The following is a 23,489-nucleotide window of genomic DNA, read 5'->3' as shown; positions in this document are numbered from 1 at the left end:
CCTGGCCGGGAATGCCTGGAGGAGCACAATCCCCGCCCCCTGCTTGTGATTGGAGAAATCATAAATCCCGCCTCTTGTGTCCAATCACTGTGCTGTGATTCGTTACAGCACAAGCTGATTTTTGGGAAAGGAGGGTGTCCCTGAATGGTAGTTTGGAAATGTGGTCACCCTAGCCACAGCCCCGGTTTGGATGATGTGTCCGGGTTTCAGACTGCCTGAAACCCGGACACAAGATTCAAAAGCCGGACGAATCTCAGAGAGGTGGCAACCCTATGATGGAGGGGGGGGGGGAGGGAATCAGAGAAGGAAAAATAATAAGCAGGATAAGCCTTAGCTTAGGCCCCATTCACACATCACATTTCCTGATTGTGCGACAAAACGCACGGGAAACGTTTTGCCGCTTATTTCAGAAATGCATGAAAATCTACGTCATGCTTGTGGTGCCATTTATTGTTCTATTGGCACCCCCAAATGAGGTTGGCAGACGCGTGTTTTCTCAAAGAACGATACAAAAGCGCCAAAATATGCATTGAAAAAACGCACGGCGCTCCGCCTATGAATAGGTGCCGGGAGCTGCGATTGGGGCGCCGAAAGAATAGGAATAATTCTGTCTGCTAATCTGCTTGTGTGTATCAGAATTCTATAATGGATTCTTTATACTGAAATAAATAGATACTGCGGGGCAGATTCTCGTAGATCGGGCGCATCTCTGCGGCGGCGTAACTTATCTCATTTACGTTACGCCGCCGCAAGTTTTAAGGGCAAGTGCTTGATTCACAAAGCACTTGCCTGTAAAGTTGCGGCGGTGTAGCGTAAATCCCCCCGGCGCAAGCCCGCCTAATTCAAATGATCCGGGTAGGGGGCGTGGATCATTTAAATTAGGCGCGTTCCCGCGCCGAACGTACTGCGCATGCGCCGTCCCTAAAATTTCCCCGACGTGCATTGCGCTAAATGACGGCGCAAGGACGTCATTGGTTTCGTCGTGAGCGTAAATGGCGTCCATCCCTATTCACGGACGACTTACGCAAACGACGTAAATTTTTAAATTTCGACGCGGGAACGACGGCCATACTTAACATTGGCTGCGCCTCATATAGCAGGGGCAACCTTACGCGTCGCAAATCTAACGTAAACGTCGTATCTTCACTGCGTCGGCCGCGCGTACGTTCGGGAATTTGCGTATTTTGCTAATTTGCATACTTGACAGGGAAAACGACGGAGGCGACACCTAGCGGCGAAACAAAAAATGCAGTTAAGCTCCGACAGCGTAAGAGCCCTTACACCTGTCGGATCTAATGAATATCTATGCGTAACTGATTCTAAGAATCAGGCGCATAGATACGACGGCCCAGATTAGGACTTACGATGGCGCACATGGCGTTGCGCCGTCGTAAGCCCTTTCAGAATCTGGGCCTGTGTACCTAACGAGCATTACAGCATCCAATAGGAATAGTTCTTGCTGGTGACCGGGACTTCATAGGCTATTCACTTATTACAACATTTACATTGATTATTTTTAAAGCTGAACTCCAGGGGAAAAAAAAAATGTATTCAAATATATTCCTTATCCACAAAGGATATAAATCCAATTAATGAGCACCAAATGCCTTTACAAACCCAGATATTACCTTGAAAAAGTATAGGTGACATCATCACTGTGCAGAGAGCAGAGCTGTGGGAGGGGCCCAGCAGGCTCCACCCCTACAGGCTGCTTGCAGAAAACTATAGGAGGGGCGGAGACAAGACCAGTCACCCTGCACAAGGAGAGAGAGCAGATCTGTGCGAGGGGCCCAACAGGCTCCACCCACTACAGAAAACTACAGGAGGGGCGGAGACAAGACCAGTCACCCTGCACAAGGAGAGAGAGCAGAGCTGTGGGAGGGGCCCAACAGGCTCCACCTACTACAGAAAACTACAGGAGGGGGCGGAGACAAGACCAGTCACCCTGCACAAGGAGAGAGAGCAGAGCTGTGGGAGGGGCCCAGCAGGCTCCACCTACTACAGAAACGTACAGGAGGGGGCGGAGACAAGACCAGTCACCCTGCACAAGGAGAGAGAGCAGAGCTGTGGGAGGGGCCCAACAGGCTCCACCTACTACAGAAAACTACAGGAGGGGGCGGAGACAAGACCAGTCACCCTGCACAAGGAGAGAGAGCTAGAGCAGATCTGTGGGAGGGTCCCAGCAGGCTCCACCCCCTACAGGCTGCTTGCAGAAAACAACAAGAAGGGGCGGAGACAAGAGCAGTCGCCCTGCACAAGGAGCGAGAGAGCGAGCTGTGGGAGTGGCCTAGCAGGCTCCACCCACCACAGGCTACCTGAAGAAAACGATATGATGAGCCATGGTGTCTCTTCCGGTATTGGAGAGCACAGATCTGAAGCTGTCTTCTCATTGGTCCCATTATTTTACATTATTTTGAATAAATATTCTATTTTAAATCTAAATATATATATTACGTATATTTTCAATAATGAACGAATGTGACAAGCGCAGAGCTCCAACCAAACTTGCTGCAATCGTATTATCTCCTCATATGATCATAAGCGCCATCTAGTGGCCATAATGCATTATTTTTTCCCTGGTTGAGGTATTTAACCCCTTAACACTCGCGCAGCAAAGAAGCTGCAAACATAAGTCGTGCCCGCAAATGTAAACAGCGTTCAAATTGCACAAGTGAGGTATCGCCGCGATCGTCAGAGCGAGAGCAATAATTCTAGCTAAAGGCCTCCTCTATAACTCTAACCTCTTAACTGTTAATATTTTTTTTAAAGCGTTGCCTGTGGAGACTTTTAGGTACCGTAGTTTGTCGCCATTCCACGAGCGTGCGCAATTTTAAAGCGGATCTGGTTACCGGCAACCTGATTGGCTGAAGCGACATTGAGGGCGGGAGAAGATATCGAGGGATTGTGGAGGAAGATGGCTGACCGAGAAAGGCAAGTGCCGGGCGGTGGGGCAATCTGGTGGCATTTTAAGGGGCGACCTGGCGGCAATTGATGGGCACAGTGTCGAAAATGGCATGGCACAGTGGCTGCGCTTGGCATGGCACAGTGGCGACAATTGATGGCACAGTGGCTGCGTTTGGCATGGCACAGTGGCGACAATTGATGGGCACAGTGGCGACAATTGATGGGCACAGTGGCGACAATTGAACGCATGGCACAGTGGCGACAATTGATGGGCACAGTGGCGACAATTGATGGCACAGTGGCTGCGTTGGATGGTGTGGTGACAATTGATGGGCACAGTGGCGACAATTGAACACATGGCACAGTGGCGACAATTGATGGGCACAGTGGCGACAATTGATGGCACAGTGGCTGCGTTGGATGGTATGACACAGTGGCGACAATTGATGGCACAGTGGCTGCGTTGGATGGCATAACACAGTGGCGACAATTTTATGGCACAGTGGCTGCATTTGATGGGCACAGTGGCTGCAATTGACAATTGATAGGCACAGTGGCTGCGTTTGGCATGGCACAGTGGCGACAATGGCATGGCACAGTGGCGACAATTGATGGCACAGTGGCTGCGTTTGGCATGGCACAGTGGCGACAATTGATGGGCACAGTGGCGACAATTGAACGCATGGCACAGTGGCGACAATTGATGGCACAGTGGCTGCGTTGGATGGTGTGGCGACAATTGATGGGCACAGTGGCTGCGTTTGGCATGGCACAGTGGCGACAATTGATGGGCACAGTGGCGACAATTGATGGCACAGTGGCTGCGTTGGATCGTGTGGCGACAATTGATGGGCACAGTGGCTGCGTTTGGCATGGCACAGTGGCGACAATTGATGGGCACAGTGGCGACAATTGATGGGCACAGTGGCGACAATTGATCGCATTGCACAGTGGCGACAATTGATGGGCACAGTGGTGACAATTGATGGGCACAGTGGCTGCGTTGGATGGCATGGCACAGTGGCAACACTTTTATGGCACAGAGGCTGCGTTGGATGGGCACAGTGGCTGCAATTGATGTTTTTGTTTGTTTGTTTGCGCCCCCCCAAAAAAAATTTTAGCACCAGCCGCCACTGGCCGGAATGTACAAATGATATAAAGAAATCAGTGGGCGATTCAACCAATGGAAAAAGGGTTTGTGAGTTGTGGGTGGAGCCGGGCGGCGTTTCATCGCTCTCTTTTGTCTGAGCGGATTATCCGGACGGAATGGTTCTTTTCCTTTTTCGCTGCCTATTGAGCGGCACAAAGTTCCGCGGTTTCCCCCTCTCTGCATTATGTTGCCCGGCTTGGCATACAAAGGATCACGCCCACAGCGCCAGCGCTTGTAAAGTGATCAATAGAGGATTGTGCCGCTCTGGCTCTCCTATTTTTAGAAAACGCTCGGCTGTGAACTCCGATCGCTGGGGGTTTGTGTTTTTTCTGTACAACTTTTGCTAAATATAAAGAAAGTCGCGCATTGCTCCGCTGATTATCGCTTTTTTTTAACCACGTAAAAGAAAAAACGTTTCCTTCATTTTTTTTCTTTTCTTTTTACGTCTCATTCGGCCTCGTTCAGTAACAACGATCGCCGATCCCTCAGTGCCGCCGATCTGGAGCCACGCGGCTCAAATGAGTGTGAGATGGATTTACGGCTGGGCCGCTGCGTTGCCACATTTAAAGGGCCAGATACAAACATTATGGGGAACGTGGGGGAGGGCAGTTCCCAATGTGTGTAATGGCAAGGGGTGGTGGGGTGTGCTGGAGGGTCTATTGTTGCAGATGGGGGGTCCATTGTTGCTTGGGGAGATTCGCTGTTGAGAAAGGGTCTGTTGTTGCTGGCTGCTGGAGGGTCTTTTGTTGCTGCTGGAGGGTCTATTGTTGCTGCTGGAGGGTCTATTGTTGCTGCTGGAGGGTCTATTGTTGCTGGGGGTCAATCGATTGTTACTTGGGGGGTATTTTTTTAGGGGGGGGGTCTATTTTTGCTGGGAAATTTATTGTTTCTGGGGGATCTGTTGTTGCCGGAATCTATTGTTGCAGGTGGGGGATCTATTTTTGCTGGGGTCGATCGATTGTTACTTGGGGGCTATTTTTGCTGGGGACTTTATTTCTGTTGAGAAAGGGTCTGTTGTTGCTGGCTGCTGGAGGGTTTATTGTTGCTGCTGGAGGGTCTATTGTTGCTGCTGGAGGGTCTATTGTTGCTGGGGTCAATCGATTGTTACTTGGGGGGTATTTTTTTTTAAGGGGGGGTCTATTTTTCCTGGGGATTTTTTTGTTTCTGGGGGATCTATTGTTGCCGGGGTCGATTGTTGCAGGTGGGGGGTCTATTGTTGCTGGGGTCAATCGATTGTTACTTGGGAGGAGTATTTTTTTGTGGGGGGCCTATTTTTGCTGGGGGTTTTATAGTGTCTGGAGTATCTATTCTATTGTTGCGGGGGATCTATTGTTGCGGGAGTCAATCGATTGTTACTAGAGGGGTATTTTTTTTAAGGGGGATCTATTTTTGCTGGGGGATTTATTGTTTCTGGAGGATCTATTCTATATATTCCATTGTTGCGGGGATCTATTGTTGCAGGTGGAGGTCTATTGTTGCTGGGGTCAATCGATTGTTACTTGGGAGGAGTATTTTTTTGTGGGGGGCTTAATTTTGCTGGGGGATTTATTGTTCATGGAGGATCTATTCTATTGTGGTGGTTGATCTATTGTTGCAGGTGGGTCTATTGTTGCTAGCTAGGTCTATTGTTGCTGATGGGGGGGGAGAAATTGTTGCTGGGTAAGATCTACTGTTGAGGAAGGAGTCTACTGTTGCTGGCTGATGGAAGCTCTATAGATGCTGGCTTCGATTGTTACTTGGGGGGGGGGGGGAGTATTTTTTGTGGGGGGCCTATTTTTGCTGGGGGTTTTATAGTGTCTGGAGTATCTATTTTATTGTTACGGGGGATCTATTGTTGCAGATGGGGTCTATTGTTGCGGGAGTCAATCGATTGTTACTTGGGGGGTATTTTTTTAAGGGGATGTCTATTTTTCCTGGGGAATTTTTTCTTTCTGGGGGATCTATTGTTGCCGGGGTCGATTGTTGCAGGTGGGGGGTCTATTGTTGCTGGGGTCAATCGATTGTTACTTGGGCGGAGACAAGACCAGTCACCCTGCACAAGGAGCGAGAGAGCAGATCTGTGGGAGGGGCCTAGCAGGCTCCACCCACTACAGGCTGCTTGCAGAAAACAACAAGAAGGGGCGGAGACAAGACCAGTCGCCCTGCACAAGGAGCGAGAGCGCGAGCTGTGGGAGGGGCCCAGCAGGCTCCACCCACCACAGGCTACCTGGAGAAAACGAAATGATGAGCCATGGTGTCTCTTCCGGTATTGGAGAGCACAGATCTGAAGCTGTCTTCTCATTGGTCCCATTATTTTACATTATTTTGAATAAATATTCTATTTTAAATATAAATATATACATATTAAGTATATTTTCAATAATGAACAAATGTGACAAGCGCAGAGCTCCAACCAAACTTGCTGCAATAGTATTCTCTCATATGATCATAAGCGCCATCTAGTGGCCATAATGCATTATTTTTTCCCCTGGTTGAGGTATTTAACCCCTTAACACTCGCGCAGCAAAGAAGCTGCAAACATAAGTCGCGCCCGCAAATGTAAACAGCGTTCAAATTGCACAAGTGAGGTATCGCCGCGATCGTCGGAGCGAGAGCAATAATTCTAGCTAAAGGCCTCCTCTATAACTCTAACCTCTTAACTGTTAATTTTTTAACAGTCCCTTACCTTCCCCTATTTCCCCCCTCTCCTTCCCTTTCCTAGCCCCCCTCTGCCCTCCCTTTCCCTTCTGTCTCCCTCTTCCCTTTCCCTTCCTCTCCGTCCTTTCCCTCCTCTCCTTCCTCCACGGGTGTCCCACTCCTCTTTTATGCTGCTTTTTACTTGATTTCTTACCTATTTTATGCCTCCATTTAGAGATTTCCGCATTACCCCCCCCCCTTGTCCGCCGCCAGGGCTGTCTTAATGAGAGGGCACACCTGGGCACTGCCCAGGGGCCCCAGCTGCATGGGGGGGCCCCTGCCCTTTCCCCAAAGCAGCTGATCCTTGAGCCCGGGCTGCCACTCTACATCCCAGATATCCCCCCAGCACTCTGACCCCTCTACACCCAGATATCCCCCCCAGCACTCTGACCCCTCTACACCCCAGATATCCCCCAGCCCTCTGACCCCTCTACACCCCAGATATCCCTCCAGCACTCTGACCCCTCTACACCCCAGATATCCCCCAGCACTCTGACCCCTCTACACCCCAGATATCCCCCCAGCACTCTGACCCCTCTACATCCCAGATATCCCCCAGCACTCTGACCCCTCTATACCCCAGATATCCCCCCCAGCACTCTGACCCCTCTATACCCCAGATATCCCCCCAGCACTCTGACCCCTCTACATCCCAGATATCCCCTAAGCACTCTGACCCCTCTACACCCCAGATATCCCCCCCAGCACTCTGACCCCTCTACACCCCAGATATCCCCTCCAGCACTCTGACCCCTCTACACCCCAGATATCCCCCCAGCACTCTGACCCCTCTACACCCCAGATATCCCCCCAGCACTCTGACCCCTCTACATCCCAGATATCCCCCCAGCACTCTGACCCCTCTACATCCCAGATATCCCCTCCAGCACTCTGACCCCTCTACACCCCAGATATCCCCCCAGCACTCTGACCCCTCTACACCCCAGATATCCCCCCCAGCACTCTGACCCCTCTACATCCCAGATATCCCTCCAGCACTCTGACCCCTCTACACCCCAGATATCCCCCCAGCACTCTGACCCCTCTACATCCCAGATATCCCCCCAGCACTCTGACCCCTCTACACCCCAGATATCCCCCCAGCACTCTGACCCCTCTACACCCCAGATATCCCCTCCAGCACTCTGACCCCTCTACACCCCAGATATCCCCTCCAGCACTCTGACCCCTCTACACCCCAGATATCCCCTCCAGCACTCTGACCCCTCTACACCCCAGATATCCCCCCAGCACTCTGACCCCTCTACATCCCAGATATCCCCCCAGCACTCTGACCCCTCTACACCCCAGATATCCCCCCAGCACTCTGACCCCTCTACACCCCAGATATCCCCCCAGCACTCTGACCCCTCTACACCCCAGATATCCCCCCAGCACTCTGACCCCTCTACACCCCAGATATCCCCCCAGCACTCTGACCCCTCTACACCCCAGATATCCCCCCAGCACTCTGACCCCTCTACACCCCAGATATCCCCCCAACACGCTGACCCCTCTACATCCCAGATATCCCTCCAGCACTCTGACCCCTCTACACCCCAGATATCCCCCAGCACTCTGACCCCTCTACACCCCAGATATCCCTCCAGCACTCTGACCCCTCTACACCCCAGATATCCCCTCCAGCACTCTGACCCCTCTACATCCCAGATTTCCCTCCAGCACTCTGACCCCTCTACATCCCAGATATCCCCCCCAGCACTCTGACCCCTCTACACCCCAGATACCCCCCCCCAGCACTCTGACCCCTCTACATCCCAGATATCCCTCCAGCACTCTGACCCCTCTACACCCCAGATATCCCTCCAGCACTCTGACCCCTCTACACCCCAGATATCCCCCCAACACTCTGACCCCTCTACACCCCAGATATCCCCCCAGCACTCTGACCCCTCTACACCCCAGATACCCCCCCCAGCACTCTGACCCCTCTACATCCCAGATATCCCCCCAGCACTCTGACCCCTCTACACCCCAGATATCCCCCCAGCACTCTGACCCCTCTACACCCCAGATATCCCCCCAGCACTCTGACCCCTCTACACCCCAGATACCCCCCCCCAGCACTCTGACCCCTCTACACCCCAGATATCCCTCCAGCACTCTGACCCCTCTACATCCCAGATATCCCCCCAGCACTCTGACCCCTCTACACCCCAGATATCCCCCCAGCACTCTGACCCATCTACACCCCAGATATCCCCCCAGCACTCTGACTCCTCTACATCCCAGATATCCCCCCAGCACTCTGACCCCTCTACATCCCAGATATCCCCCAGCACTCTGACCCCTCTACACCCCAGATACCCCCCCCCCCAGCACTCTGACCCCTCTACATCCCAGATATCCCTCCAGCACTCTGACCCCTCTACATCCCAGATATCCCTCCAGCACTCTGACCCCTCTACATCCCAGATATCCCCCCCAGCACTCTGACCCCTCTACATCCCAGATATCCCCCCCAGCACTCTGACCCCTCTACATCCCAGATACCCCCCCAGCACTCTGACCCCTCTACACCCCAGATATCCCCCCAGCACTCTGACCCCTCTACATCCCAGATATCCCTCCAGCACTCTGACCCCTCTACATCCCAGATATCCCCCCAGCACTCTGACCCCTCTACACCCAGATATCCCCCCAGCACTCTGACCCCTCTACACCCCAGATATCCCTCCCAGCACTCTGACCCCTCTACATCCCAGATATCCCCCCAGCACTCTGACCCCTCTACACCCCAGATATTCCCCCAGCACTCTGACCCCTCTACATCCCAGATATCCCCCCAGCACTCTGACCCCTCTACACCCCAGATATCCCCTCCAGCACTCTGACCCCTCTACACCCCAGATATCCCCTCCAGCACTCTGACCCCTCTACACCCCAGATATCCCCCCAGCACTCTGACCCCTCTACACCCCAGATATCCCCCCCAGCACTCTGACCCCTCTACATCCCAGATATCCCCCCAGCACTCTGACCCCTCTACATCCCAGATATCCCTCCAGCACTCTGACCCCTCTACACCCCACATATCCCCCCAGCACTCTGACCCCTCTACATCCCAGATATCCCCCCAGCACTCTGACCCCTCTACACCCCAGATATCCCCCCAGCACTCTGACCCCTCTACACCCCAGATATCCCCTCAGCACTCTGACCCCTCTACACCCCAGATATCCCCCCAGCACTCTGACCCCTCTACACCCCAGATATCCCTCCAGCACTCTGACCCCTCTACACCCCAGATATCCCCCAGCACTCTGACCCCTCTACACCCCAGATATCCCCCCAGCACTCTGACCCCTCTACATCCCAGATATTCCCCCAGCACTCTGACCCCTCTATACCCCAGATATCCCCCCCCAGCACTCTGACCCCTCTATACCCCAGATATCCCCCCCAGCACTCTGACCCCTCTACATCCCAGATATCCCCTCAGCACTCTGACCCCTCTACACCCCAGATATCCCCCCCAGCACTCTGACCCCTCTACACCCCAGATATCCCCTCAGCACTCTGACCCCTCTACACCCCAGATATCCCCCCAGCACTCTGACCCCTCTACACCCCAGATATCCCCCCAGCACTCTGACCCCTCTACATCCCAGATATCCCTCCAGCACTCTGACCCCTATACATCCCAGATATCCCCCCAGCACTCTGACCCCTCTACACCCAGATATCCCCCCAGCACTCTGACCCCTCTACACCCCAGATATCCCTCCCAGCACTCTGACCCCTCTACATCCCAGATATCCCCCCCAGCACTGTGACCCCTCTACACCCCAGATATCCCTCCCAGCACTCTGACCCCTCTACACCCCAGATATCCCCCCAGCACTCTGACCCCTCTACACCCCAGATATTCCCCCAGCACTCTGACCCCTCTACATCCCAGATATCCCCCCAGCACTCTGACCCCTCTACACCCCAGATATCCCCTCCAGCACTCTGACCCCTCTACACCCCAGATATCCCCTCCAGCACTCTGACCCCTCTACACCCCAGATATCCCCCCAGCACTCTGACCCCTCTACACCCCAGATATCCCCCCCAGCACTCTGACCCCTCTACACCCCAGATATCCCCCCAGCACTCTGACCCCTCTACACTCCAGATATCCCCTCCAGCACTCTGACCCCTCTACACCCCAGATATCCCCTCCAGCACTCTGACCCCTCTACACCCCAGATATCCCCTCCAGCACTCCGACCCCTCTACACCCCAGATATCCCTCCAGCACTCTGACCCCTCTACACCCCAGATATCCCCCAGCACTCTGACCCCTCTACATCCCAGATATCCCCCCAGCACTCTGACCCCTCTACACCCCAGATATCCCCCCAGCCTTCTGACCCCTCTACACCCCAGATATCCCCCCAGCACTCTGACCCCTCTACACCCCAGATATCCCCCCAGCACTCTGACCCCTCTACACCCCAGATATCCCCCCCCAGCACTCTGACCCCTCTACATCCCAGATTTCCCTCCAGCACTCTGACCCCTCTACACCCCAGATATCCCCCCCAGCACTCTGACCCCTCTACACCCCAGATATCCCCCCAGCACTCTGACCCCTCTACATCCCAGATTTCCCCCCAGCACTCTGACCCCTCTACACCCCAGATATCCCCCCAGCACTCTGACCCCTCTACACCCCAGATATCCCCCCAGCACTCTGACCCCTCTACACCCCAGATATCCCCCCAGCACTCTGACCCCTCTACACCCCAGATATCCCCCCAACACGCTGACCCCTCTACATCCCAGATATCCCTCCAGCACTCTGACCCCTCTACACCCCAGATATCCCCCAGCACTCTGACCCCTCTACATCCCAGATTTCCCTCCAGCACTCTGACCCCTCTACACCCCAGATATCCCCTCCAGCACTCTGACCCCTCTACATCCCAGATTTCCCTCCAGCACTCTGACCCCTCTACATCCCAGATATCCCCCCAGCACTCTGACCCCTCTACACCCCAGATCCCCCCCCCCCAGCACTCTGACCCCTCTACATCCCAGATATCCCTCCAGCACTCTGACCCCTCTACACCCCAGATATCCCTTCCAGCACTCTGACCCCTCTACACCCCAGATATCCCCCCAACACTCTGACCCCTCTACACCCCAGATATCCCTCCAGCACTCTGACCCCTCTACATCCCAGATATCCCCCCAACACTCTGACCCCTCTACACCCCAGATATCCCCCCAGCACTCTGACCCATCTACACCCCAGATATCCCCCCAGCACTCTGACTCCTCTACATCCCAGATATCCCCCCAGCACTCTGACCCCTCTACACCCCAGATACCCCCCCCCCAGCACTCTGACCCCTCTACATCCCAGATATCCCTCCAGCACTCTGACCCCTCTACATCCCAGATATCCCTCCAGCACTCTGACCCCTCTACATCCCAGATATCCCCCCAGCACTCTGACCCCTCTACATCCCAGATATTCCCCCCAGCACTCTGACCCCTCTACATCCCAGATACCCCCCCAGCACTCTGACCCCTCTACACCCCAGATATCCCCCCAGCACTCTGACCCCTCTACATCCCAGATATCCCTCCAGCACTCTGACCCCTATACATCCCAGATATCCCCCCAGCACTCTGACCCCTCTACACCCAGATATCCCCCCAGCACTCTGACCCCTCTACACCCCAGATATCCCTCCCAGCACTCTGACCCCTCTACATCCCAGATATCCCCCCCAGCACTGTGACCCCTCTACACCCCAGATATCCCTCCCAGCACTCTGACCCCTCTACACCCCAGATATCCCCCCAGCACTCTGACCCCTCTACACCCCAGATATCCCCCAGCACTCTGACCCCTCTACATCCCAGATATCCCCCCAGCACTCTGACCCCTCTACACCCCAGATATCCCCTCCAGCACTCTGACCCCTCTACACCCCAGATATCCCCTCCAGCACTCTGACCCCTCTACACCCCAGATATCCCCCCAGCACTCTGACCCCTCTACACCCCAGATATCCCCCCCAGCACTCTGACCCCTCTACATCCCGGATATCCCCCCAGCACTCTGACCCCTCTACATCCCAGATATCCCTCCAGCACTCTGACCCCTCTACACCCCAGATATCCCCCCAGCACTCTGACCCCTCTACATCCCAGATATCCCCCCAGCACTCTGACCCCTCTACACCCCAGATATCCCCCCAGCACTCTGACCCCTCTACACCCCAGATATCCCTCCAGCACTCTGACCCCTCTACACCCCAGATATCCCCCAGCACTCTGACCCCTCTACATCCCAGATATCCCCCCCAGCACTCTGACCCCTCTACACCCCAGATATCCCCCCAGCCCTCTGACCCCTCTACACCCCAGATATCCCCCCAGCACTCTGACCCCTCTACACCCCAGATATCCCCCCAGCACTCTGACCCCTCTACACCCCAGATATCCCCCCCCAGCACTCTGACCCCTCTACACCCCAGATATCCCTCCAGCACTCTGACCCCTCTACACCCCAGATATCCCCCCCAGCACTCTGACCCCTCTACAACCCAGATATCCCCCCAGCACTCTGACCCCTCTACACCCCAGATATCCCTCCAGCACTCTGACCCCTCTACATCCCAGATTTCCCTCCAGCACTCTGACCCCTCTACACCCCAGATATCCCCCCCAGCACTCTGACCCCTCTACATCCCAGATTTCCCCCCAGCACTCTGACCCCTCTACACCCCAGATATCCCCCCAGCACTCTGACCCCTCTACACCCCAGATATCCCCCCAGCACTCTGACCCCTCTACACCCCAGATATCCCCCCAGCACTCTGACCCCTCTACACCCCAGATATCCCCCCAACACGCTGACCCCTCTACATCCCAGATATCCCTCCAGCACTCTGACCCCTCTACACCCCAGATATCCCCCAGCACTCTGACCCCTCTACACCCCAGATTTCCCTCCAGCACTCTGACCCCTCTACACCCCAGATATCCCCTCCAGCACTCTGACCCCTCTACATCCCAGATTTCCCTCCAGCACTCTGACCCCTCTACATCCCAGATATCCCCCCAGCACTCTGACCCCTCTACACCCCAGATACCCCCCCCCAGCACTCTGACCCCTCTACATCCCAGATATCCCTCCAGCACTCTGACCCCTCTACACCCCAGATATCCCTTCCAGCACTCTGACCCCTCTACACCCCAGATATCCCCCCAACACTCTGACCCCTCTACACCCCAGATATCCCCCCAGCACTCTGACCCATCTACACCCCAGATATCCCCCCAGCACTCTGACTCCTCTACATCCCAGATATCCCCCCAGCACTCTGACCCCTCTACATCCCAGATATCCCCCAGCACTCTGACCCCTCTACACCCCAGATACCCCCCCCCCCCCCAGCACTCTGACCCCTCTACATCCCAGATATCCCTCCAGCACTCTGACCCCTCTACATCCCAGATATCCCTCCAGCACTCTGACCCCTCTACATCCCAGATATCCCCCCCAGCACTCTGACCCCTCTACATCCCAGATACCCCCCCAGCACTCTGACCCGTCTACACCCCAGATACCCCCCCAGCACTCTGACCCCTCTACACCCCAGATATCCCCCCAACACTCTGACCCCTCTACACCCCAGATATCCCCCCAACACTCTGACCCCTCTACACCCCAGATATCCCCCCAACACGCTGACCCCTCTACATCCCAGATATCCCCCCCCAGCACTCTGACCCCTCTACATCCCAGATATCCCCTCCAGCACTCTGACCCCTCTACACCCCAGATATCCCCTCCAGCACTCTGACCCCTCTACACCCCAGATATCCCCTCCAGCACTCTGACCCCTCTACACCCCAGATATCCCCCCAGCACTCTGACCCCTCTACACCCTAGATATCCCCCCAGCACTCTGACCCCTCTACACCCCAGATATCCCCCCAGCACTCTGACCCCTCTACACCCCAGATATCCCCCCAGCACTCTGACCCCTCTACACCCCAGATATCCCCCCAGCACTCTGACCCCTCTACACCCCAGATATCCCCCCAGCACTCTGACCCCTCTACACCCCAGATTTCTCCCCAGCACTCTGACCCCTCTACATCCCAGATATCCCTCCAGCACTCTGACCCCTCTACACCATAGCTATCCCCCAGAACTCTGATCCCTCTACACCCCAGATATCCCCCCAGCACTCTGACCCCTCTACACCCCAGATATCCCCCCAGCACTCTGACCCCTCTACACCCCAGATATCCCCCCAGAACTCTGACCCCTCTACATTCCAGATATCCCTCCAGCACTCTGACCCCTCTACACCATAGCTATCCCCCAGAACTCTGATCCCTCTACACCCCAGATATCCCCCCAGCACTCTGACCCCTCTACACCCCAGATATCCCTCCAGCACTCTGACCCCTCTATACCCCAGATATCCTCCCAGCACTCTGACCCCTCTATACCCCAGATATCCTCCCAGCACTCTGACCCCTCTACACCATAGATATCCCTCCAGCACTCTGACCCCCTCTACATCCCAGATATCCCTCCAGCACTCTGACCCCTCTATACCCCAGATATCCTCCCAGCACTCTGACCCCTCTATACCCCAGATATCCTCCCAGCACTCTGACCCCTCTACACCATAGATATCCCTCCAGCACTCTGACCCCTCTACATCCCAGATATCCCTCCAGCACTCTGACCCCTCTATACCCCAGATATCCTCCCAGCACTCTGACCCCTCTACATCCCAGATATCCCCCCAGCACTCTGACCCCTCTACACCCCAGATATCCCCCCCAGCACTCTGACCCCTCTACACCCCAGATATCCCTCCAGCACTCTGACCCCTCTACATCCCAGATATCCCCCCAACACTCTGACCCCTCTACACCCCAGATATCCCCCCAACACTCTGACCCCTCTACACCCCAGATATCCCTCCAGCACTCTGACCCCTCTACATCCCAGATATCCCCCCAACACTCTGACCCCTCTACACCCCAGATATCCCCCCAGCACTCTGACCCATCTACACCCCAGATATCCCCCCAGCACTCTGACTCCTCTACATCCCAGATATCCCCCCAGCACTCTGACCCCTCTACATCCCAGATATCCCCCAGCACTCTGACCCCTCTACACCCCAGATACCCCCCCCCCCCCAGCACTCTGACCCCTCTACATCCCAGATATCCCTCCAGCACTCTGACCCCTCTACATCCCAGATATCCCTCCAGCACTCTGACCCCTCTACATCCCAGATATCCCCCCCAGCACTCTGACCCCTCTACATCCCAGATACCCCCCCAGCACTCTGACCCGTCTACACCCCAGATACCCCCCCAGCACTCTGACCCCTCTACACCCCAGATATCCCCCCAACACTCTGACCCCTCTACACCCCAGATATCCCCCCAACACTCTGACCCCTCTACACCCCAGATATCCCCCCAACACGCTGACCCCTCTACATCCCAGATATCCCCCCCCCAGCACTCTGACCCCTCTACATCCCAGATATCCCTCCAGCACTCTGACCCCTCTACATCCCAGATATCCCTCCAGCACTCTGACCCGTCTACACCCTAGATATCCCCCCAGCACTCTGACCCCTCTACACCCCAGATATCCCCCCAGCACTCTGACCCCTCTACACCCCAGATATCCCCCCAGCACTCTGACCCCTCTACACCCCAGATATCCCCCCAGCACTCTGACCCCTCTACACCCCAGATATCCCCCCAGCACTCTGACCCCTCTACACCCCAGATTTCTCCCCAGCACTCTGACCCCTCTACATCCCAGATATCCCTCCAGCACTCTGACCCCTCTACACCATAGCTATCCCCCAGAACTCTGATCCCTCTACACCCCAGATATCCCCCCAGCACTCTGACCCCTCTACACCCCAGATATCCCCCCAGCACTCTGACCCCTCTACACCCCAGATATCCCCCCAGAACTCTGACCCCTCTACATTCCAGATATCCCTCCAGCACTCTGACCCCTCTACACCATAGCTATCCCCCAGAACTCTGATCCCTCTACACCCCAGATATCCCCCCAGCACTCTGACCCCTCTACACCCCAGATATCCCTCCCAGCACTCTGACCCCTCTACACCCCAGATATCCCCCCAGCACTCTGACCCCTCTACACCCCAGATATCCCTCCAGCACTCTGACCCCTCTATACCCCAGATATCCTCCCAGCACTCTGACCCCTCTATACCCCAGATATCCTCCCAGCACTCTGACCCCTCTACACCATAGATATCCCTCCAGCACTCTGACCCCCTCTACATCCCAGATATCCCTCCAGCACTCTGACCCCTCTATACCCCAGATATCCTCCCAGCACTCTGACCCCTCTACACCATAGATATCCCCCACCTCCTACTTACTGGATTTCTGTTTACCTGCACTGTCTCCATTGTAGGGCCCCAGAGCATTACTTTGCCCAGGGGCCCGTGATGCTATTAAGACGGCCCTGTCCGCCGCAGGGAGGGCTTATTTTACCTGGTCGGCCTGACGCCACACACGACCACCCAAATAGTGGGTAAGCTCTTTCCCTCTGTATTATCCTTTTCTATTGTATTGTTTGAATTATTATGTTTGTTTAACATTAATTGTATTTGTTTGCTTTATAGATTGGTTCTCTCGAGGAAGCGGTTCTACCGCAAAACTAGTCGAGGCACGGACCGATCTATATGTTTGTGATACCAGATATTGCCCGGGGGTATCCCTGAGATTCTGTTTTTTCTATTTTAATCATGTATTTTTTGTCCAACAATTATATGCAATAAAAGGTATTATTATTTTATATGTATGTCATTTCTTACCAAGTACCGAGATAGTCCATTAATCTTTTGGGGGGAGGGAATGTTAGAGGATCAGCATTAGCCACTGTCCCTTGTCCCCACCCTTTTCGTCTGTATATCAACCTGGATGATGGTACGCTTTTAAGATTAGCTATTCTGTTTATCCGAGGCCATACTCAACGTATTTGCATCCCTGTCTGAACAGTGGCCCAGATTCAAGAAGCACTTGCGCCCGTGCAACCATGAGTTAAACGGCGCAATTGCTTACTTGCTCCGGTGTAACGAGTGCTCCTGATTCAGAGAACTCGTTACACCGACTGCAGCCTAAAATCTGCGCGGCATAAGGCTCTTATGCCTCGCAGATTTTAGGCTGCATTCTTGCGGGGGCCGCTAGGGGGCGCTCCCATTGTGATCAGCGTGTAGTATGCAAATTGCATACTACCACTGATTCACAATCTTGCGCGGGCCCCGCGCAAGCCAGGTACGGAGTTTCTGTACGGCTACTTTAGCACAGGCTGCCCCTGCTATTAGAAAGGGCAGCCTTGCGCTAAAGTAAACCGCCGCTCCCGCGTCGCGACGTTCAAATGTTACGTCGTTTGCGTAAGTGCTTCGTGAATGGCGCTGGACGCCATACACGTTCACTTTGAAGCAAATGACGTCCTTGCGACGTCATTTGCCGCAATGCACGTCGGGAAAGTTTCCCGACGGAGCATGCGATTTACGCTCGGCGCGGGAGTGCGCCTAATTTAAATGATTCCCGCCACCCGGGCGGGATCATTTAACTTGCGCGCGCTTACGCCGGGCAAATTTGCCGGCGCGCCCTCGCAAGTCACGGAGCTACTGCTCCGTGAATCGAGGGCAGCGCAAAATATTTGCGTGGGCGCAGGGCAAAATCGTTGCCCTGCTCCCGCGCAAATCTTATTGAATTTGGGCCAATGTTTATAAACAGGGGGGTAGATTCACGTAGCTGCGCCTTAGCTTACGGCGGCGCAGCGTATCGTATTTATGCTACGCCGCCGTAACTTACAGGAGTTAGTGCAGTATTCACAAAGCACTTGCTCTGTAAGTCGCTGCGGCGTAGCGTAAAAGGGGCCGGCGTAAGCGCGTAATTCAAATGCAGAAGAGGGGCGTGTGTTATGTAAATTTATGATGACCTGACGTGATTGACGTTTTGTACGGACGGCGCATGCGCCGTCCGTGTACATATCTCAGTGTGCATTGCTTCCAAGTACGGCGCAACGACGTATTGGTTTCGACGTGAACGTAAATTACGTCCAGCCCTATTCGCGAACGACTTGCGCAAAAAATTCAAATTTCGAAGCGGGAACGACATCAATACCTAACATTGGCTGCGCCTCCTAATAGCAGGAGCAACGTTACGCCGAAAAAGCCTTAACGCAAACGATGTAAAAAACGAACGCCGGGCGCACGCACGTTTGTGAATCGGCGTAGCTAGGAAATTAGCATATTCTACGCCGACAACAACGGAAGCGCCCCTGGCGGCCAGCGTCAGAATGCACCCTAAGATACGACGGCGTAAGAGATTTATGCCAGTCGTATCTTAGGCTAAAGTCGGCGTATCTTGCTTTCTGAATACAGAAAGCAGATACGCCGGCGCAGCTTTGGAATTACGCAGCGTATCTATGGATACGCCGGCGTAATTGCTCTCTGAATCTACCCCAATGTTACTTTGTATTTCTCTATCTCATGTGTAAACACTGTTTATAAATAATGTTACTTTGTATCTCCTGTCTGAACAATGTTTATAAATAATGTTACTTTGTATCTCCTGTCTGAACAATGTTTATAAATAATGTTACTTTGTATCTCCTGTCTGAACAATGTTTATAAATAATGTTACTTTGTATCTCCTGTCTGAACAATGTTTATAAATAATGTTACTTTGTATCTCCTGTCTGAACAATGTTTATAAATAATGTTACGCTGTATCTCTATCTCCGGTCTTAACAATGTATTTAAATAATGTTACTTTGTATCTCTATATCTCATATCTGAACAATGTTTATAAACAACGTTACTTTGTATCTCTATATCTCCTGTCTGAACAATGTTTATAAACAATGTTACTTTGTATCTCTCTATCTGATGTTTAAGCAATGTTTATAAACACAGATGCTTTGCTTTCAAAACTCCTGAATTCACACAGCAACTCCCAGCTATCCATTTAGCAGCCGGTAATTGTCGGCAGGTGTGAGGGGAGGAGCCACGGCAGGACAGCCTATGAACTTTGAGGAAGACTTTGTAGAAGGATTAGACACGCCCAGCGAACTCCAACCTATCACCCGCCGACACAAGAGGAGGAAATCCCCACATGGGAACTCCTCTCCTGACAAAATGTTTCTATATCTGTCGGTTTGCTCCCCATTTTACAATTTTTCTTCATTTCCCCACATTAATGTCCATGGGGGGGAGGGGCCAGGAGTGAGCCGTTTCTTCTGGTGGACAGGTACCAGGTGCTCACAAGTCTCTGTGGCGCAATCGGTTAGCGCGTTCGGCTGTTAACCGAAAGGTTGGTGGTTCAAGCCCACCCAGGGACGGGTGAACTTTTTTATGTTTTTTTAAAACCTTAGCAAGCACAGAATGCGCTTTGTGAAAGTGGCGTGTCAGAACACTAAGAGAGAACCAAACAGTGGTGGCTGGTCCGCAAAAATTTTGGGGGGCGCCAACAAGCTGAATTTTTCTGAAAAAAAACCCTCAGCAAATGCAGCCACTGGCCACTGTGCCACAAATGTTGCCACTGAGCCCGAAACGCAGCCACTGTGCCCATCAAATGCAGCCACTGTGCCCATCAAATGCAGCCACTGTGCCCATCAAACAAAGCCACTGTGCCCATCAAATGCTGCCACTGGGTCCATCAAACGCAGCCACTGTGTCCATCAAACGCAGCCACTGTGCCCATCAAACGCTGCCACTGTGCCCATCAAACACTGCCACTGTGTCCATCAAATGCTGCCACTGTGCCCTTCAAATGCAGCCACTGTGCCCATCAAACAAAGCCACTGTGTCCATCAAACAAAGCCACTGTGTCCATCAAACAAAGCCACTGTGCCCATCAAACGCAGCCACTGTGCCCATCAAACGCAGCCACTGTGTCCATCAAACGCAGCCACTGTGCCCATCAAACGCAGCCACTGTGCCCATCAAACGCAGCCACTGTGCCCATCAAACGCAGCCACTGTGTCCATCAAACGCAGCCACTGTGCCCATCAAACGCAGCCACTGTGCCCATCAAACAAAGCCACTGTGCCCATCAAACGCAGCCACTGTGCCCATCAAATGCTGCACTGTGCCCAAACGCAGCCCTGTGCCCCAAGTGCTGCCACAGTGCCCCCCGCCTGCCCGACACTTACCTTGTCTCGGGTGGGCAGCGAGTGACGGTGGCAGGTGGCGAGTTGTGTCCGGTGTCCTCCATTTCTTCCCTGACCCCGATGTCTTCTCCCGCCCTCTCCTCCTCTCATCCTCTGCTATCATTGGACGCCTGATAGAAGACTAGTGCCCCATTGTTGATATCAATGAGAAGAATAGTTCCTCATTGATGTCAGTAGGTGGAACAGTGCTCCATTGTTGGCGTCAGTGGGTGAAATAGTGCGCCAAGGGCCAGATAAAGGCAAGCAGAGGGCCACATCTGGGCCCCCGGGCCACAGTTTGGAGACTAGAGGACCAATAGGGAAGCTACAGAGGTAGGAGGGTCAAGTTTGACTTTTATTGGATTGACAGGTGACTTCAGCCATATCACTGGATCCACCAATCACTCTGACGTGCGTTCTTCATGCAGCATTTATGTATTTTTGTTTAACTGGATTTTTAGAAAACATCAACAAAGAACGTCCCTGGGTGGGCTTGAACCACCAACCTTTCGGTTAACAGCCGAACGCGCTAACCGATTGCGCCACAGAGACTTGTGTGCTGCTCATGTCCGTTGATCTTTTGAAAAGGGTAAAGCTCGACCTGATGAAGCTCAGCATTACATAAGTGTAAAGGGGAGATTCCCTTTATTATGGTTTTTCCATGCCCAGGACCCCCCAGGAATACCTGGGGGGTCCACCAGAAGAAATGTCTCAGACCTGGCTTCCCCCCACACCATAGACATCAAAGTGGGGAAGAGAAGAGGAATCGTAAATTGGAAAGCAAACCAACGCTCCCTATAGCAGTGATGGCGAACCTTGGCACCCCGGATGTTTTGGAACTACATTTCCCATGATGCTCCACTACACTGCAGAGTGCATGAGCATCATGGGAAATGTAGTTCCAAAACATCTGGGGTGCCAAGGTTCGCCGTCACTGCCCTATAGCATTTCTTGATGATGTCATCACTGATGCTGTACCGACGCATTTCTGGAGGCCCCTCCCATTTCTGCAGAACACGTTGAGAGTTCAAAGGTTGAACACATTCCCTGGTCATAGGAAGATTTGATTATTTTTGTGCTGAAGGTGTGTCAAATCTTTAAAGAGAACCTGTCGCTATGCAAAATTCGTGTGTGAGAAATTTCCGATCAGCAGTGGCGTTGCTAGAGGGGGGCGGTCCGCAGGTCAGGTGCCACCCGCTACAGGGGTGACACCGTCCCGAGGGTGAGGAAAGCCCTGGCTGACTTTGGAAGTTTTTTTTTTGTTTCAGCTGGAAACCCACCTCGAGCGATCGCAGGTGGAAGTTTATCATTTAGCGGAAGTAGCACTATAGTGTTGTTTTTGTTTTACAAACAAAAGAAGGTGGGGTCTGTCATTTGTTTACACACATAAGAAGGTGGGGATCTGTCATTCATTTATAAACAGAAGAAGGTGGGGGTCTGTGATTTGTTTACAAACAGAAGAAGGTGGGGTCTGTCATTTGTTTACACACATAAGAAGGTGGGGATCTGTCATTCATTTATAAACAGAAGAAGGTGGGGATCTGCCATTTATTTACAAACGTAAAACATGGGATCTGTGAATTTTTTTAGAAACAGAAGAAGATGGGTATCCTTTATTTGTTTACAAACAAAAGAAGGTGGAGATCTGTGATTTGTTTACAAACTTAAAAATGGCGAGGATCTGTGAGTTGTTTATAAATAGAAGATGGCAGGGATCTGTGATTTTTTTTTAGAAACAGAAGAAGGTGGGCATCTGTGATTTGTTTACAAACATAAGAAGGTGGGGTCTGTGATTTGTTTACACACACAAGAAGGTAGAGATCTTTGATTTGTTTACAAACATAAGACGGTGGGGGGTCTGTGATTTATTTGCAAAGAGAAGAAGGTGAGAATCTGTGATTTGTTCACAAACAGAAGGTGGGGATTTGGGATTTGTTTACAAACAGAAGAAGGTAGGGATCTGTCAAACAAACAGAAGAAGGTAGGGGATCTGTCATTTGTTTACAAACATAAGAAGGCAGGGATCTGTCATTTGTTTACAAACAGAAGAAGGCAGGGATCTGTCATTTGTTTACAAACAGAAGAAGGCAGGGATCTGTCATTTGTTTACAAACAGAAGAAGGTGGGGATCTGTCATTTGTTTACAAACAGAAGAAGGTAGGGGATCTGTCATTTGTTTACAAACAGAAGAAGGCAGGGATCTGTCATTTGTTTACAAACAGAAGAAGGCAGGGATCTGTCATTTATTTACAAACAGAAGAAGGCAGGGATCTGTCATTTATTTACAAACAGAAGAAGGCAGGGATCTGTCATTTGTTTACAAACAGAAGAAGGTGGGGATCTGTCATTTGTTTACAAACAGAAGAAGGTGGGGATCTGCCATTTGTTTACAAACAGAAGAAGATGGGGATCTGTCATTTGTTTATAAACAGAAGAAGGCAGGGATATGCGATTTGTTTACAAACAGAAGGTGGGGATCTGTGATTTGTTTACAAACAGAAGAAGGTGGGGATCTGTGATTTGTTTACAAACAGAAGA

The 23,489-nt window shown here is 52.9% G+C and overlaps 2 non-coding genes across 2 annotated transcripts; one reads left to right on the top strand and one right to left on the bottom strand.

The window, feature by feature from the left end:
* The first annotated feature begins 20,067 nt into the window (after positions 1–20,067).
* TRNAN-GUU lies at positions 20,068–20,141 on the top strand. Its single transcript has one exon. It is a non-coding gene; the product is annotated as a tRNA-Asn (tRNA).
* Positions 20,142–21,429: 1,288 nt separating this feature from the next.
* On the bottom strand, positions 21,430–21,503 carry TRNAN-GUU. Its single transcript has one exon. It is a non-coding gene; the product is annotated as a tRNA-Asn (tRNA).
* Between the last annotated feature and the right edge of the window lie 1,986 nt (positions 21,504–23,489).

Source organism: Rana temporaria, chromosome 9, assembly GCF_905171775.1.
Source record: "Rana temporaria chromosome 9, aRanTem1.1, whole genome shotgun sequence".
NCBI classification, from domain to species: domain Eukaryota; kingdom Metazoa; phylum Chordata; class Amphibia; order Anura; family Ranidae; genus Rana; species Rana temporaria.
This window is presented reverse-complemented; position numbering and strand designations above follow the sequence as displayed.